Raw genomic sequence first — 17920 nt, forward strand, 5'->3', positions numbered from 1 at the left:
TTATGGTATCTCGGTATATTCCCAGAGGCAACACAGATGTGGAAGTCAGAATCTCATTCACAACATCTGTTAAATATTGCACTGAACTACAGGCAAATGGTTAATCAATAGGTTTATAGTATGTAAATGTTCTTGATGCACTTTCACATCAATATTATGCATAGAATTTGCTGTACGTCCCAATCCACCTGGCGTAATCTCTTCACTCCCATGATAGATATGTGTGCGTCCATTTAATCAACCGGTTGCAGAATAATGTCCTCATAAACAGGCTCAGCTGCTCGTCCCCTGGAGTGAACGATGCGCTCCTATCTCTCATGCCCAATCAAAACATCTTGCTCTGGCTTGGTGCCAGGTAAGATAGTAGCCCAGGCTGCCAGACAGCCGCCACCCCGGCCTGGCAAAAGCCCACCCGGTGTTAATTCAGTGTAGAGACTGGCCTGGCAGGCGGACCGTTGGGGAGATTGATGATGTTGCTGTGTTTAATTACTTTTATTTGTGTTTTTGGCACAGGAATGTCTTTTTTTCCCCCTCGCCTTGTCAGAGAAAACTAATCACGTTGACAAGGATTTACAGACCCAAGTTTCATCTCGTCTCCCTCTCTTAACTACTTATCATTTGCGTATTAACAAACACTACACTGAAAGGAGAACTTCCTCAGAGGATTCTGTACAGACACAAATATAGCTTGAGGGACTTTGTAGTGCAGATTGGGGATACACTCACCGCACACACACACACACACACACACACACACACACAGTTATTACACAATACACACAATGCCTTCCAATGATTAACATGTTTAATGCCTTGCTCATGGGCACCTCAGCAGTGCCCAGGAGGTGAACTAGGACCTCTCCGGCTACCAGAACACATGGTCCGAGCTGGATTTGAACCGGCCATCCTCCCAAGCCAAATCACCACGGACTGAGAGGGCTTTTCCACCTGCCTCATTTAGTTTGGTTGAATTGGTTTTTCCCCTTGGTATGGTTCATGGGCAGGTGTGAATGCAGCAATCGCACTAGTATGGGCACTAAAAGTGGACCAAAGAGGTGGTCTCGGTTTCGCTTTCAATCGAACTCTGGAGTGGTTTGTTTGTGGTGAGAATACGATCCGACCTCAGACTGCACCGTCTACTCCGCAAGTGTGAGCTAAACGGCTCCAGTAGTCAGGTGAGCTTTTCAATCTCCGATGTGGCAGATCATGCAAACTGTAGCAGTGTGCAGTGTTTCTCTCACAGAAAAAGACTGCGGTCACTCGCATTTCCGTGGTCAAACCAGCCGCCGCTAAAGTTAGAGACAGACACTGCGAAGCAGAGCGAAGTCTCGGTGAGCAGAGCAGACGTAGTAACACCTCATTTCCACCACTTGCGGAACAGCCCCGCTGCTGAATGGCTCCGTGCTCTGCCGTCCGTCAATACCCACCAGGTGCGGATTTGTTGCGGTACGGCTGCGGCCATGACTGACAGCTGAAGTCACGAGATCTCGCGAATTCAGGTAGAATAGGACCACAAAACCAACAACAGTTTGCTTCCATCCAGAGGAGTAGAGGGGAAACAACTCTGTGCTGTGTTTTCAAGGTGTAGTGCAGGGAAATATGATCCGCCGTGAGCACGCTGTATTTTACTTTGAAAAGTAACCGGATTTTTATTTTGTTTCTGTGCTCGACTTCCTGTCCCACACTATCTGCCGTGTGCTGAATTGCTGCGGAGCTCTCCGGCGTCCGGCAAAAATAGAAGCTCTGCGTATCTGCTCTGGAGGACTGCGGACAGCGGGAGCTGGGACGGAGTAGGGACGCAGACGTTCCGCAGTCAGTGGAAATACACACACTGACTTTAATGGAAACCTAATGACTCCGTTGACGTTCTGGAGCCGTTCCGTAACCGGTGGAAATTGGGGGTAACGTCGCTCGCGAAACAATGTCTGATTATTTAAATGAAATGAGCTGGTTTGACCATGGAGATGCGAGAAATATGCACTAGTCCAGAACACAGGACCTTCTTCCTGTATTTACTTACTGACCAATAAGCAGAGTGAACGTTCTCGTATGATTGTAATGACGCATTCTGGTACGCTTGGATCTTTCTGTGTCCAACCAAGAAAAAAAACGCTGATTTTGACCAGAGCAAACAAACTATAGGTGTAAAAAATTGCCCTGAGATACTGCTGCCCCCAATTTACTTCAAAGCTTCCACATCTACATGGTGGTTTAGCCTACAGTTTAGAGGTATTTACTGACCATCAGCAGCTAGGTTAAAGTTGTTAAAGTAGCAGCAGTACTTTAGAAGTCCAGTCAGTTGATCTGTGCTGCATTGTTCTCACACCCTCCAACTCTGAACTAAAGCTGCTGATTCCAGAATGTAGCCTTACCAGTGGATTACGCTAGCAAGCCTGCTAAAAAGACACAACATATAAGACAACTTTAGAGTTACGTTACTCCTCTTTTGTTCGCAGCCACACCAAGCTAGCAGGTAATTGAGCAGTAGTTCATGGAACACACGCAAACCAAACTGATATTAACCCTAAAATGGCAAACAAGTTGACCCTAAAATAGTTGAAGTAATTGAGCATTACTGGCATTAGAAACTGTAATGAAATTACTCGATTTCAAATTGTAATCCCTTACTATGCTCACAGACTTAGGGCGTTTTCACACCTGTAGTTTGTTTGCTTTGGTCTGAATCAGTTGGTGAGTTTGTAAACTTGGAGCGATTTGCCCTCGGTTGGTTTGGTTTGGTTTGGTTTGGTTTCACACCTGGAAAAATCCAAGCGTACCAAAATGCATCATTACAAATCAGGCAAGAACATTCACTCCTCTTATTGGTCGGATGTGTCTGGGGGCGGGAGCAAGAAAGTAAATACAGGAAGAAGGTCCTGTGTTCTGGACTAGTGCATATTTCTTGCATCTCCATGGTCAAACCAACTCATTTCATTAAAATTATCAGACATTGTTTCGCGAGAGACGTGACTACATCTGCTCTGGTCACCGAGACTTTGCTCTGCTGTGCGGTGTCTCCAATTTTAGTGGCAGCTGGTTTGACCACGGAGATGAGAGTGACGGACGGCTTGACTGCAGTCTATTTCTGTGATACAGCTGCTACAGTTTGCTGCTCCGTACTCGAACCGCACCAACTAATATGTACTCCTCCAGTCTGACCTAGTGTCTCCTGTAGTCAGGTGTGTCCACCAGTCTGAGCTAGTGTCTCCTGTAGTCAGGTGTGTTCAACAGTCTGAGCTGATGTCTCCTGTAGTCAGGTGTGTCCACCAGTCTGAGATAATGTCTCCTGTAGTCAGGTGTGTTCAGTAGTCTGAGATAATGTCTCCTGTAGTCAGGTGTGTTCAGCAGTCTGAGCTGATGTCTCCTGTAGTCAGGTGTGTTCAGTGGTCTGAGCTGATGTCTCCTGTAGTCAGGTGTGTTCAGTAGTCTGAGCTGATGTCTCCTGTAGTCAGGTGTGTTCAGCAGTCTGAGCTGATGTCTCCTGTAGTCAGGTGTGTTCAGCAGTCTGAGCTGATGTCTCCTGTAGTCAGGTGTGTTTAGCAATCTGCGATGCAAAAGAGCAGCAAACTGTAGCAGCTTGCAGTGTTTCTATCACAGAAATAGACTGCAGTCAAGCTTGCTGTCCGTTAGTCATATCTCTGTGGTCAAACCAGCTGCCGCTAAAATTGGAGACAGACGCCGGCAGAGCAAAGTCTTGGTGACCAGAGCAGACGTAGTCACGTCCCTTGCGAAACAATGTCTTTGGTTTGACCACTTGACCAGAACACAGGACCTTCCTGTATTTACTTTCTTGCTCCCGCCCCCAGACATATCTGACCAATAAAAGGGCTGGACGTTATTGCCTGATTTGTAATGACGCATTTTGGTATGCTGTGATTTTTCCAGGTGTGAAACCAAACCAAACCAAACCAAACCAACCGAGGGCAAATCGCTCCAAGTTTACAAACTCACCAACTGATTCGGACCAAAGCAAACAAACTATAGGTGTGAAAACGCCCTGAGACCACCTCTTCAAGCAGATCTCGGTACGCTTGTTTGGTCCGCTTTTGGTGTGCACCAGAGTTTGATTGCTGGGTTCTCACCTGCCCAAATGAACCGCACCAGCGAGCAAACAAACTTAGTTTGATTCAACCAAACTAAAAGAGGCAGGTGTGAAAGCGCTCTAAGTCATTACAGTACTGGTATGTGTTATAAAGTAATGCCTTACTGCCCAACACCATTGTAAAGAACACAGTTACATATGGACATGGAAAGTCTCAAACAAATATTAGTTGATTTTTGTAGTTTGAGAATGAGGCTGATTACCTGGTGTAGCTGAAATGTCTAGTCTGACACTGATGCATTGATGAGCAATTGAAAATGCCAGTCTGAGTGTGTCTTTAACAGATCTGAGGAGTATGAAAGTAAGCTTTGAAAGCCTGAAATCTCAGCACCTGGCAAAGTCATGAGTCACTGGTATTGATCAGAAAATGCCATCAACCTCCCACAGATGTAACGCAGGCATTTGTATTTTGAGGCACGGAAAGTCTTACTTATTTCCCCTTTAACCTTTTCTTATTGAAAGAAAGTCCTGCTGTTTTGTGGATATGCAAAGCATCACATTTACACATCCACACGATCACACCTACCTGCCTGATGCAATCACAGCCTTTGTGTTTTGCTGAGATTTGGTGCCTTGCTCAAAGGCACCTTTTAGCTATTGATTCACTGTCCCTTTACTGTGTTCTGCTGGGTTTAGTTTATCGTTTGACTGACTATGTATTTTATTTCATCAACCATATTGAAGGTTTGTTGTGTTTTACAGTAGATAACATACAATTTGCAAAGTATGGAAGCCCAGCTCTGCCAAGACAAGCAAAAAAGAAATGAAAAATTAGGCATTATTAAAAAAAATATATTAATGTTACGTAATGAGTCAGGTCTATATGTATGTAAAGGCCCAAAGCATGTGTCAAAGTTTTTTGTGATTTTGACTTTTAAAGCCACTGTTAACTATAGTGCCCCATAGCGGCACTATTAAATGGATGGTTCGAAGTAATTTCACCCTAGGGTCCTTTGCACCATCACCTCGAGCCAAACAACCCCCCATAAGTTTTTTATCTTGGTCGAACATTGGTCGAGTTTGCGCTATCGGCCCAATGGCTTAGTGCAGGCGCTAATGGAACCAACCATCTTGTAAATTACCCCGATAATTATGCCCGGAATGGTACCAAACTTCTACAGTAGTACAAATTTTTTTGTAAGTTTGTTTTGAAGTTTGTAAGTACACCAGGAGTTTATTTAAATAGCACTTGCCTGATGGCTTCTACTCTCTGCTGCTAGCGCTGCTACACCACAGATACATTCTGGGATAGTAGAAAAAAAAACAATCTGGGTTGTTTGCATTTCTTTAAACCAATCACAATCGTGAAAATTGAAAATGCCGCATACAATATCATATGATGTTAACTGCTACACAATACAGTAATGTGAGCTATTTAAATTAGCTGGATACATGGTTAAACCTAATTTATTCTTACCAGTGAATTGCAGTGTGTACTTCGTCCACAGCAATCCCACCAATCGCGGGACAAAAAGGGATTTTAAGAATGTCAACGAACAGAGAGCGGAAGGTGAGGGACTTCAGACTTTTTCCTGGAAATGTACTTTCGTTGATCCAGACTCTTTGAGACCAGACAGGTTTAAGGTAGTGTACAAGCTGCCCCGGCACGTCGATCCTGATCAACTCCTGTTACCATGTAGGTGGCATTTGCCTTGCACAAAGTTACAAACTACTGGCAGGGCATTACTGTGTGTATGTGGAATATTTCAATGTCCCTGCATGTCTGCAGCTTAGTGATGCACTTCATGTTGTTGTGCCTCAAAATTCCTTGTCCATATTCTGTGCCGATGGTCAGCGTGGTGGAGCACATGTAGGGCCTGAGCGATGCTTTTGTCCGTGCTGGTGGCTTATTTGTTCCTATTTGTGTCTGGACACAATGCCGGTGTTCACTGTGTTGTTTATCTGTGCGTGTTGTAGCTACAGGCTCACATGCTGATGCTGTGTATTATATGAGCATCTGCCATGATAGTTTTGTGCCCACCTCCCCTGTAAATCAAATGCCCTATCTGTTGATTTGCCAGGGTCACAGTGAGGCAAGCTTCCATTTTGTATTCAGCAGCTGGAGATGTGCTCAGTTTCCTGTGGCGGAGATACAAGGAATTGTCACTGCATATGTTAGCCGGAACCACAGGCCCATTTGAAGAACAAGCAGCCCTTGTATTTTAGCAGACAAACAAGTTGAGATAATGAGAACTTCTCCCATTGAGGAGAGATAAAGGCTAGACGGCACTGGTCTTTTGAAAAAGAACACAGCGTGAAGCACCAGAAGTCATCAACTGGAATTACACTTCAACTTGTATTTCTCACTCCTTTTAGGTTGTGCCAGGAAATCACCAACAGAGGGGGAAAGCAAACTCCCAGAACAGACCTGCACTTCTTTGCAATCAGGCTCAGAGCTCTTCAGCTCTTCAACAGCGTCAAGCTAGTTAGATAAGGAAAAAAGTGGCTTGATTCTGGGCACAAAGCAATAAAGAGTTGATATTGGCTGGCAGTGGCTGTGCCCTCAAGGTATAAATCTGTTGCAAATTGTCTCTTCTGCCGCATTTCATTACTGCTGGGAGACTGCCGGATGATGTTCACAAAGAAAACGGAGAAATAGGTCACGGTATGACATTGTGATCACTTGATACACACTCCAAACAGTTACTGCAGGGGAGATAGGATTTGTCCTGCCAGACAATTAGTGAACAATAATGAGTGAAGCTAGATGAATATATCAGTCTTCCTTTCCCTCAAAGACATGCCATAGGAGGATTATCAGTCACCTTTTTACTTTTATACTTAGTAAATTTGCGGGTTTGTGAGTGGATGTGTTTTGGGCTTGTGCAAGAAAAAGGCTTGCAGGCATGAAGGTCTGTGTGGGTGGTTGTTTGTTGTTGTTAAGTGTTAGAGCGACTGTCTCTGTGTCTATCACTGTCTCCATGTAAGATATAGACATCCATCTGGTTTACTGAGAAACGAAGCACATGGAAAGATTTTTTTTACCACATGGATTTGTCAGGTTGAAGAGTTGTTTCCTGAGAGGGTGTGATGGTGAAGCCTCCCATCAAGGTAAAACACAGGGAGCCTCACAAGCCTGGGATGAATGGTATCAGAGCACTCGCTCTGATTTAATAAAGAAATTCAAAAAGCAAAGTATGCAGATGACTCACTCCTGCTGAAAATTGAAGGATTGTTTGTTTGTAAATATATCCAACTGAAAAAAAAAAGTTTAATACTGGTGTAGTTAAAAAAAAATCTTTGATTTAAAGGGTAATTTATTTTTTCAACCCGGACCCTATTTTCCCATGCATTGCTGTCTAAGTGGCTTATATGTACCAACATCTTTGAAATTGGTCCAGTATTGAGCGAGAACGTTTTAACGGGCAGCCGCAAACCAGGATGCAATGTAATCCTACAGGGCAAATGTTCACCGTCAATTTCTTCCACCAAAAGTGCTGAAAATAGGGTCCAGCTTGAAAAAAAACCCAAAGTTACTCTTTAAACTGTACCTTTTCAGGCTTAAAAAATATTTCTCTCAAATAAACATTTTTTTTTTAATTTTTCCACATGAATCACTTTTTCTTCAAAGTCCTCCTGTATCTTTTCACTCTTTCATTAAAAGACAGTAACTATGTTTCCATCCACACGTTTTAATGCGAATCAAGTGATATCGAATAAAACATGCCTTATGGAAACAGTAAAATTTGTTTGAATTTCATGAATATTGACTCAAAGTTTATACGTTCGGTCTCATATGATTTTCTCTTGGTCGATATACAACTTATGCGATAAACGCTGATGGAAACGTTATTTGCCGAATAAATAATGAATTGCAATTAAGTTTGAAGTAATTTTATGGTTAAACAGACACATCTGTACGGGTTAGAAGTGGTGAAGACCGTGCACCTAATGCACACTACCATATGGCCTTAGCAATAAACAAGCCATTCTTTAATGTCACCAATTGTTTTGTGCTCCTTTTTTATATTTTAAATTATATACATTATAAATATATATATATGTACAGGCACCGTTTAGGCACCGGCACCATTTTAAAAGTATCGATTTAGCACCGGTATCGGAGAAAACCCAAACGATACCCAACCCTAGTTATCATGCAACGATCGTCTACTACAGCCTGTAGTACGATTGAAAGCCAGCCCTTGCTATTGACAAAATCCCTGCAGCCTTCAGCAGGGGGTCTAATCGGGATGCAAGTCCCGTCTATTGTGCCATACACCTGTGGCACAAGGTGTGCTCTATAGTTACGCAGCGAGATCTCCTGCGCCTCATCCACTCCAGGTAGGTATATACCTTCGCAAAATTCTCGTTCATATGGAATTGCACACGGCGTAAACTCACGGTGGTCTTGCTGACCCCAAACATTTCGCCTACCACTCTGTACTCTGAGCATGTAGGCAGTTTGTAGAGCTAAATGGCGATACACTTCGCGGTTGGAACCGGAGGGCCATGGCTTATCTGGGTCAAGGGACGGACCAATAAAACCAACAGGTGAAATCCGAAAATTCTTCAACCAAAGGGTTTCCGTGAAGTGTCTCTAAACCACGATCTTCCAGAACAGTTTGAAGCGCTCTTGTTCCCACACCACCGTTGTCGTCGGGCATTTACGTGCATCTACATCTGCATCATCATAGCAATGTGTTGATACCGTCGTTGTTTTCTTATTATAGCTTGATATGTCGCTGTCAGCTGGCACATAAGCACTATTACAACTTCTGCAATTATTACTCATATGTAGATAGACGGCGCAATCCATTTTGTCTGGCAAATTGCGTTCGCAAATGTCAGCAAAACAGCATGTGACGTCATTACGCACAGGTTTTTATTCACTTTAAAGCCATTGGATGGAAACACACTTTAACCGGCTTCATTTTTTTTAGCGAACTTCAGATAATTCAATTGACAAGTGGATGGAAACTTAGCTTATGTTACTCAACCAGCAGCTCCTCTAATCTTAAGAGAGGATCAGAATGGATAATTCATGTCCAAGTCTGTTTTTTGGGATTTTCATTGTCCGGTGCCAGGCCAGCTGGATGAGCAGTGGCACAATGCAGTGGACTCTGACAGTGAATGCTTTTGCTTTAAAATGGCAGCTCTGTGAGAGAAGAAGCGAACTACCCCTGGGGCGATGATTATAATGTGAAGTAAGCAACTTCTCCGCTCCAAAAACCTACAAAAATAAACAGCAAATAAAAGGGGCAATATCTTATTTACCTCTGTGTGTGTGAGTGCATAATCCCTTTGTTTCTGCTTGTTATCTTCAGAACTGATGAGAGCGCCATTACCCGCAGAGCACAATATTGATTGGGTGAAATATTACATTACTCACCCCGAGTAGCCCAATGTCTAACTGCATCAGCTCCAACAAGAAGGGGATGAATATTTGAAGGACTCCCATACCACTTCACTCAAATTCACAGGATGGAAAGAATTTCAGATTACGATGATTGAAGATGATACTTGAGGCATCTGTCCAACTTCTTGGGCAGCACCTTTGTAAGGCTCGACGTTGTGACAGATTGCTGCTAATAGCACTATGTGTCAATCATCAGGGAAGAGCTGAAACTCACATCAGGTTAAAGATCCTGTCCTGTTAAATGAGACGCATGTTACATATCTCACTGTTTAACTCTGCCTACAGTATAGCATTAGGAAGCAGCTGTCTTCTTTATGTTTGACTGCATTTCTTTTCTACCGACAACCGAAACTGATAGCTTGGCCGTATGATTATAAACAGAACTAAAACAATTACTAAATGGTTTATAACACATTATACCACACCATACTGTGGTTATAAGCAGGATACACAGATTTATTTTAGTGTTAATTCATGTATTTTTCAACAATTATAACTTTTTAAGCATGCTTATTGGATATAAAAACAGTGATATATTTTTGTTTTCAAAGGAAGCATATGGAAGACTCATACATTTGTTTTAGGAGGTGAAGCGGCAGGTTCTTATTGATATGATATACATAATACATAATAGAGAGTATGAGCTGATGCCGTCAGGCAGTAGTTACATGTTACCAAACTGCAAGGGGAGGAGGGGTTTCAATGTGCTGAGTTTTAGTACAGGTAATGTTGTGTGCAATATCTGGTAGGGCATTCCTGCAGTATTTTTGATTTGATAGTGTAATATAGTGTATATACGACATTTGTGCAATACATAAGTTATTGACCACAGCATAGGTTCTCTTTCTTCTGTGTGTGCGTGTGTGTGGGGGGAGGTAGAATGTTAAATCCTAACACACTGTATGGATTTTTTAATCTAGGGATGTCAACGGTTGACCATTAATTGGTTAACCACAAAGAATATTTTGGACGGGTTATACGCATGCCGGTCTATAGGTTCATTTGCATACACAGTCACACTCCAGTTAGCTAGCAGTCTGAGGGAAAAGGTGCGAGCAAACTTGGAGGAGCACCCCTCTCCCCCATAACCTAGGTCACCCCGGTCAGTGAGCTAACCTTTGAGTTAACTAATGCTCTGTTTGTGCTGTTACTATTAGCTTTGTTAGGGATCCCCGTTTTCCCCACCCTCTCTCCCTTTGTGATCAGCTGATCAGTGGTATGACCTCCATATGAGCACAAATATAGATTTTATTGATTTAAAAATAGTCCTCCAGAGTTGATGATCAGAACTCCATCCAACCGTCTGTTATACTTAGGGTTTGGTACCGAAACGCGGTGCCAATAGGGCACCGGTTCTGACGTAAACGGTAGTAACGAGACCGAATAAGAACGAACATTTCGGTGCCTGGCTTTCTTTTTTCAGAAGCATCGCTGCACGAGACGCTACGTTACCATTAGCTAGTAGCTGGATTAAACCCAATGGTTAAAATGCTGACAGCGGTGTAAAGTGTGACTGTATTTCCCTGTAGAGGATTCTAACAGCAGGACATAACAGTCTGACTGCAGCTGCCGTTGTCGGAAAACCAACACAGACGGTGCGTTCACTTGAAACTCGCCAGCCTTGTGGTGCATTTTAAGTTATTGTAAAATACCCTTTTCCCATCTGGTGCATGTTTTTGTCGTTTACCAACAATTTACTGGTGAAATAAGTCATTGTTATAAGTTATTGTTATTACATTATTTATCAATCATTTAATTTTGACCATATGGCCTTAGCGATAAACAAGCTGTTCTTTAATGTCGCCAACTGTCGTTTTGTGCTCCTTTTTTATGTTTTATATTATATACATTATAAATATATATATTTCGGTTCAGGCACCGTTTAGGCACCGGCACCGTTTTAAAAGTATCGATTTAGCACCGGTATCAGAGATAACCCAAACAATACCCAACCCTAGTTATACTGAAATAACAGACCACAATGATTGACCAATCACAATCGAGTATTCAACCAAGCCGTACAACAAATGTATGAAGCATTTGTTCTTACAGGTATAATCGTTGACAAACACGTTAATAAGCTGTATAAATGTATTTATTTTTGCTTATAACTGCATTGTAGTATTTGTAGTGTGTTATACACATTTATTGTGTGTTTATATATTGCGTATAAATGCTAAAAAGTATAGCTTATAGCTCCTGCTAAGCCAAGGAGGTGCTTAAAGAAAGTGCCTTTACATATAGTTCTCCAGGCATTTTCCCAAAAGGCCAAAAGGTGTCTTTAGTTTGTGTGTGTGTGTGTGTGTGTGTGTGTGTGTGTGTAATTAAAAACAATTGAAAACATAGAATTTTCACAAAGAGGGATCAATAAAGTACCTCTTTTCTTTTCTGTAACGTATTACTTTTTTGATGAGTATTATGTAATGTATATGTAAGTTATTTACAGAACATATTAAAATATAAATGAGAATACTGTAATAACAGATTAGAGCATTAGCCATTATGAGAAAAGAATGACACTGCAGGGTGTATAAAACTAGACCGATAACCAACATGGAGCTATTAAACACTCCATGCTATACAAATATTGTTAAACAAACTTGAGATTGGGTGAAACTTTCTCAGAATATCACCTGCCAGATCTATCAGCCATCCTGAGGAAATGTCAGCTTGTTGAGAATATGTTTACCCAGTTGGGTTGCCCGTTACAAGCTGATTAATTAAAAACATGTTTCTAAATCCTGGAGACTATGATGTGATCGGTCAACAGGACTATTTAAGAGAGTTTGAGGGAAGAGGTCTTAAATTGTCAACGTGTCCTTGTCCCAGCCAATGGAGGGATTAGGCAGGGGGATCAGGGAGTGTGTCTGTGCATGAATCAAAGCCTTGCTCAAATACAGGCGCACTGTTCTGATTTCAAATGAGAATACTTTGATAGTATAATACAGAGCCCTCTTTTGTAGTTTTCCAAGGACCTTGTGGAAAGCTCGCCGTCACCACGCAACAGCTGGTGCAAATGAAATATCTTGTTTTGTTTGAAAATATATCTTAACAGATGATGAAGAAATGAAAGATTCAGCTTCATCTAAATAAAAGATTGCTTTGAAGTCTGTCACCAGCAAGGAACAACACAGCACTGGTCTGCATTACCTGCATACCTTATTATCCACAGGGCGATCAATAAAGTGTCATCTGACACATTGTTCTGTGCCTGTTTTAACCGTCTCACACATATAAATATGCTCCTACTCCCACAGAGTGAAACACCAACCGTATTTGGAAACTGTTTGGGAAAGGCCAGGCACTTTTACCTGGCAGGTGATTGGATGGAGTCTGTCTATCACGTCCGCCATTGTTGTTTTGAACAAACAGTAGTGGCTGTCACACAAACCTAAACCACTCTCATAGCTGCCAGTAGCTCTTCACAGGACGCTGATTGGTTCGGTAAGCTGGTAGTTCAGACACAAACGCATTAGGTTGGAGCTGTGATCTTGTCATATCGTGAGAATCCAGCTACCGTGCAAGTTAAATCAAACATGACCAAAGCTTCAAATAAAGTAAACATATGCAAAAGTAATCCCTGGCACAGTCAAAGTTATCTTTATTAAGCTAACTGCAAGAATACTGCAAAGCTGTCACGATCTGTCTCTTTGACAGCAAGTGGACTTTAAAGCTGAAATGAAGTGGATTAACCATGCTGTTTCAATCAACAAGTTAGATTACATTAGACACACAGTTTAGTTTTCACAATTTGTAAATTAAGGATAGCAATCAGCTGTCAGGTCTGGGCAAGTTCGAGTCCAATATTTCTCAGTTCTGCACAGGTCCGGGTCCCAGCTTTCAAATAATAAATGGTCCGGTTTGGTTTTGGGTAGTACAATTCCAGGGCTTTTTGGGTTGGGCACAAATTCTTGGACCAGTGAAGACCTCCATAGTGTACTCCTACACACCTACAATTCACGCTGACAGGAGCTCTTGTGTGAACTTACTGACTGAATAAGGAAAATATAGCTGTGGGCTTTTAATTGGTGCTGCAATCATAAAAAGATATAATTTAACTCTAGAGTGGTGTTCTTCAAGTATGCTTTGAAATATGAGATATTGGCCAGAAAAAGATCCCTCAATCGAAAGCGACATCACGTTCAGTGCCCAATCATCTTCAAATGTTTTCTTATGATACTTCTTGACAATTTGTTTGTGACAACTCACCATGATATCTATTTTAGCGCCCTGCTGCCTGATTAGTTATTGACATCTGGTGATTAAAACGTCCGGTCTCAGTCTCATCTTCCTTTCTCAGGCTGTCACGCCGGTTGACGCCTGACCGGTGGCTCCATCCTCAATACAAAATGGAGTACTCGATCAATTAACCACCGCTTTTAAGGGCATTACATGTAATTACATATAAATAGGGTTCAATCCTATTTGATGGACACCCCATTCACCTGACCCATGTACATCTATATGAATTAAATTTAAATTCAATGGCATTATTTGACACTTTTATTTCCTTAGTGAATGAATCAATTACCAGCTGAATGACTTTCCATATGCAGTACAGTTCCACATGCATATTTTAGTTACCTTTTATTGATGATACACCACATACAGCAGAATCACCACTGAACCAGAGTGTTAGTACTCATACTGTATTGATCCTGGGCAATGAAACCTCATTGCATGGCTTTGTTAGGCATCTTAGAAAGTGTGAATCAGCAGAAAAACAAATGTGTTGTGGGGGAAAGTAATTGTACAGAGACGGCAGTCTGTCTGCTGCTCTGTCATGATTCTCACTCGTTTATGAATCCTCAGAGGTGTAAAGGTTAAGAACTGTCATCAGATTAGTCATTGATTTCAATTAGTGCTGCCTGCTACTAAACAACCTTTGTCTGTCTGCGATCACTGACTTGTATTGATCCTCAGGCTTGTTCCATTACATTTGATTGCCACTGGCCCACTGTCAGTTCTGAAACCCGATTACCAGTCCTCCTCTATTGTTCTCTGCATGCAGCCCAGCTCTGACACCACATCCAGTCAGGTTCCTCAGGATGGAAAGTTTACCCAGTAAAAGGCTGCTAATAAGGTTAGGCTATGCACACTCTCATGCAGGTCTCAGAAAGGTCAAACGGCGATGTTACTTCACAGGAATAAAAATGAGCTGAGGGGTGTTTTCACTGCAAGTGTCAGTAAAACTGTTACCACATATAACACAAGCAGTGTACTAGGGCTGCAACTATTTCCACTATTGATTAAATGATTTGCTTTACAATTAATTGATTTATTGTTTAGTCTATAAAATGTCAGAAAACTGTAAGAAAATAAAAAGGCCATGACAATTTTTCAGAATCCAAGTTTAACATTTTGGGAAATATGCTCATTGGCTTTCTTGCCGAGAGTTGGATGAAAGGATTGATACCATTCTCATGTCAGAAAGCGGTATCGATCTTCTCACCAAACTCTTAGCAGCAAGTCTTTATCCTTGATTGATCCTTGACTTAAACACAACAGTGTAGTTTATTTTTTTCTAAAAGACAGGCTAAAGAGTAATTTTGGTATTTTTCAACATGGACACTATTTTCCCATGCATTGGTATCTTAAGCCCAGTTCAGACCAAAGATTTGAGACAAGACGAAACCGTTTTAGAACATCGCAGGGAAAAGTCTCAGCGGCCTCAACCGGCCCATCTCAGCTTGACTCAAACCAGCTGATGGTGGTGCCTGTGACTCAGCTGTTCAAGTCTCCAGAGGCTGGTTTTAGAACGTAAGAGACGTCTCCTGTTTCAACAGCCAATAGAGAAGTCAGCTGTTCAAGTCTCCAGAGGCTGGTTTTAGAACGTAAGAGATGTCTCCTGTTTCAACAGCCAATAGAGAAGTCAGCTGGTGGAGTCTCCAGAGGCTGGTTTTAGAACGTAAGAGATGTCTCCTGTTTCAACAGATAATGGAGAAGTCAGTTGGTAAAGTCAGCTATAAACTATAGAAATGAAATGAGCCATAATCCATTTTGTTTTTATGTTACAAACAGCTGGTCGAAATGGCAGAGTTTTAGACCGAGCCTCAACGACTGCCTGAAAGCACAGTAATGTAATGTCAAGCGAGATAGAGAGTGACTGAAGAAAGAGAGCGCCCAGCGGCGTTAGAACAAAGCAGTAAATTAAAGAAATAAAACGTGTTTTTGCCGATTCATCACTAGATATGTAACTGTAGCAACCATCTCAATACCACTAACGTTATCCACATTCATATTTAGACGAAACAAATGATATATCCAGCTACAAAAAAGCCCAAAAGTTAGAACGAAAGTACAGAGTCGTTGCTATGGAGATGATACACTGTCTCGTCTCATTGGTGTAAACTGGCAGGTTTTAGAACGCTGCAGACAAGCTTGTTTTTCAACTCGTCTCATTGTGAATCTTTGGTCTGAACTGGGCTTAAGTGACTAATGTGAACAAAAGTTTTTGAAATTAGTCCAGTATTGAGTGAGAACGCTGTAACCAGCAGCCGCAAACCGAGCTGCAATGTAACCCTATAGGGCATTCCAATGTTCAGCCACTAAAAGTGGTTGTTTTTGCCACTGACAGGCTCAGATTGTTATTCTAAGTGTCTAACTATCAGAGGTGGAAAAAGTACCAATACTTTGATGAAATATTACAAGTGAAATTACCTCGCTGAAAAAATACAAGTAAAAGTAATAAGTAGTTAATTTAAAATGTACTTTAAGTAAAAGTTACTTAGTTAAATAAAAAAAAGCCTGTGTCCTACATACATTGTCCTACGGGTTGCTAGTGCTAGACAAAAATTAGCAATGCCACCAAACATGTTGTTTTGCTAATTGGCAATTTGCTATTAGTCATGAAAACTTCGTTTGAAGTACCAATGCACAGATACTTACCAAAACTTGCTACCGCAGATTAGATGTGGAGTTAGTGAATGCTGCCAGTTCAGTCACCTTTGGCAGGCACATCTGGCATTGCATGATGATACTATTGGACCTCTTGAATTTAAATGAAAAACAGTTTTTCAAATGTGGCCAAGGATTTTCGTCGTTTTGGGCAGCAGAATTCAATGTTTCATTAATTTCTACTGAAACAGTCTCTGAAGCGTCGTCGCTCGCCTGATCCACCTCCATCTCGTTCTCAATCTCCTACAGAAAGACTTGGTCCTGGTAGGCAGCCTAGATGCTGATCATTCCTCACTGTAGTGGATCCAGGCGCGATTTTTTAGTCGTTTTTTTTTACTCAGTAACGGATGGGATTTGTAATGTAGCGAAATACAACACTTCACTCAAAACGTAATCAAGTACATTTTAAATTACCGATTTTAAAAACTACTTGAAAAATACAAAATACACAACAAAACTACTCAAAACAGTAACGTGAGTGAATGTATTTTGTTACTTTCCACCTCTGCTAACTATTATGGAAAGATGTCTGTCTACAGCTTGAAACACCATTTTTCTTCATAAAATTGTGCTTTGGTATAGGATTTCTTCTCATCTTTGGCTGGCAGTAGTCATAATGGTCCGTGCAGACCAGGTGGTCTGCAAGGCGCAGTGTATGGATCGGAGTGTTAGGATCCATTTGTAGCAGTAGCACAACTAGCCACAACTTCAGCCTGTCTGTATCCAAAGGTAACGTCTATGAAAGCTGCACAAAGTGTAGCTCGATATTTCGTTGGCACACTTCAGAAATGTGCAATTGAAAATCTTTTAGATAACACAAAGCTATGTTTTCTGTCCTTCAAAACAAACTCCCCAGAACTCCTCTCTACCCACTCGCGTTCCACACTATACATCCATGGTTCCACACCGCTGTCTTCCGGGAAGTCACCTCGCAAGATTTCAAAACGAGACTTTACCATCTTTCCATTATGATGTTTTGACACTTATAATAACAATCTGAGCCTGTCATTGGCAAAAACAACAGTGGACATACATTGACGGCGCACATTTGCCCTATAGGATTACATTGCAGCCTGCTTTGTGGCTATGGTTACAGTGATCTCGCTCAATACTGGAATAAATGCATGGGGAAATAGGGTCCAGGTTGAAAAATACCAAAATTACCCTTAAAGAGAAACAAGCATTATAACAAATAGCAGTGACAAAATGTTGGTGAGTAGTTTCTTGGATTATATCTCAGGTTAAATTTATACACTTTTTTGATATCATGTGATTAAAGCTATAAAAAAGGAACTTCTAATCAAGATTAAGTAACTAATTATCAAAGATAGGAAAATGAATGGGATCATTTGATCTGAAGTGTGGTATATTAAGCAGATACTGTTGAGCAGCAGCAGCAGCATTGCTAAATCAGACCACATGATTACAATTTGGATCACAGCCCTGACTCAAAATCACAGCCCTCAAAACATCACCATCCATTCTGGGTTCATTGAAACACAAAGAGGCAATTAATAACTTCAAATGCCCATTAACTGTGACTCTGGGAACCTAAGGAGTTC

The 17920-nt window shown here is 41.5% G+C and overlaps 1 long non-coding RNA gene across 1 annotated transcript; it reads left to right on the top strand.

Annotated features, from left to right (window-relative positions):
• Positions 1-1043: 1043 nt before the first annotated feature.
• On the top strand, positions 1044-17289 carry LOC118494877. Its single transcript, XR_004897084.1, has 3 exons — positions 1044-1055; positions 12155-12158; positions 17044-17289. It is a non-coding gene; the product is annotated as an uncharacterized LOC118494877 (long non-coding RNA).
• Positions 17290-17920: the final 631 nt, after the last annotated feature.

This window comes from Sander lucioperca, chromosome 4, assembly GCF_008315115.2.
Source record: "Sander lucioperca isolate FBNREF2018 chromosome 4, SLUC_FBN_1.2, whole genome shotgun sequence".
NCBI lineage: Eukaryota > Metazoa > Chordata > Actinopteri > Perciformes > Percidae > Sander > Sander lucioperca.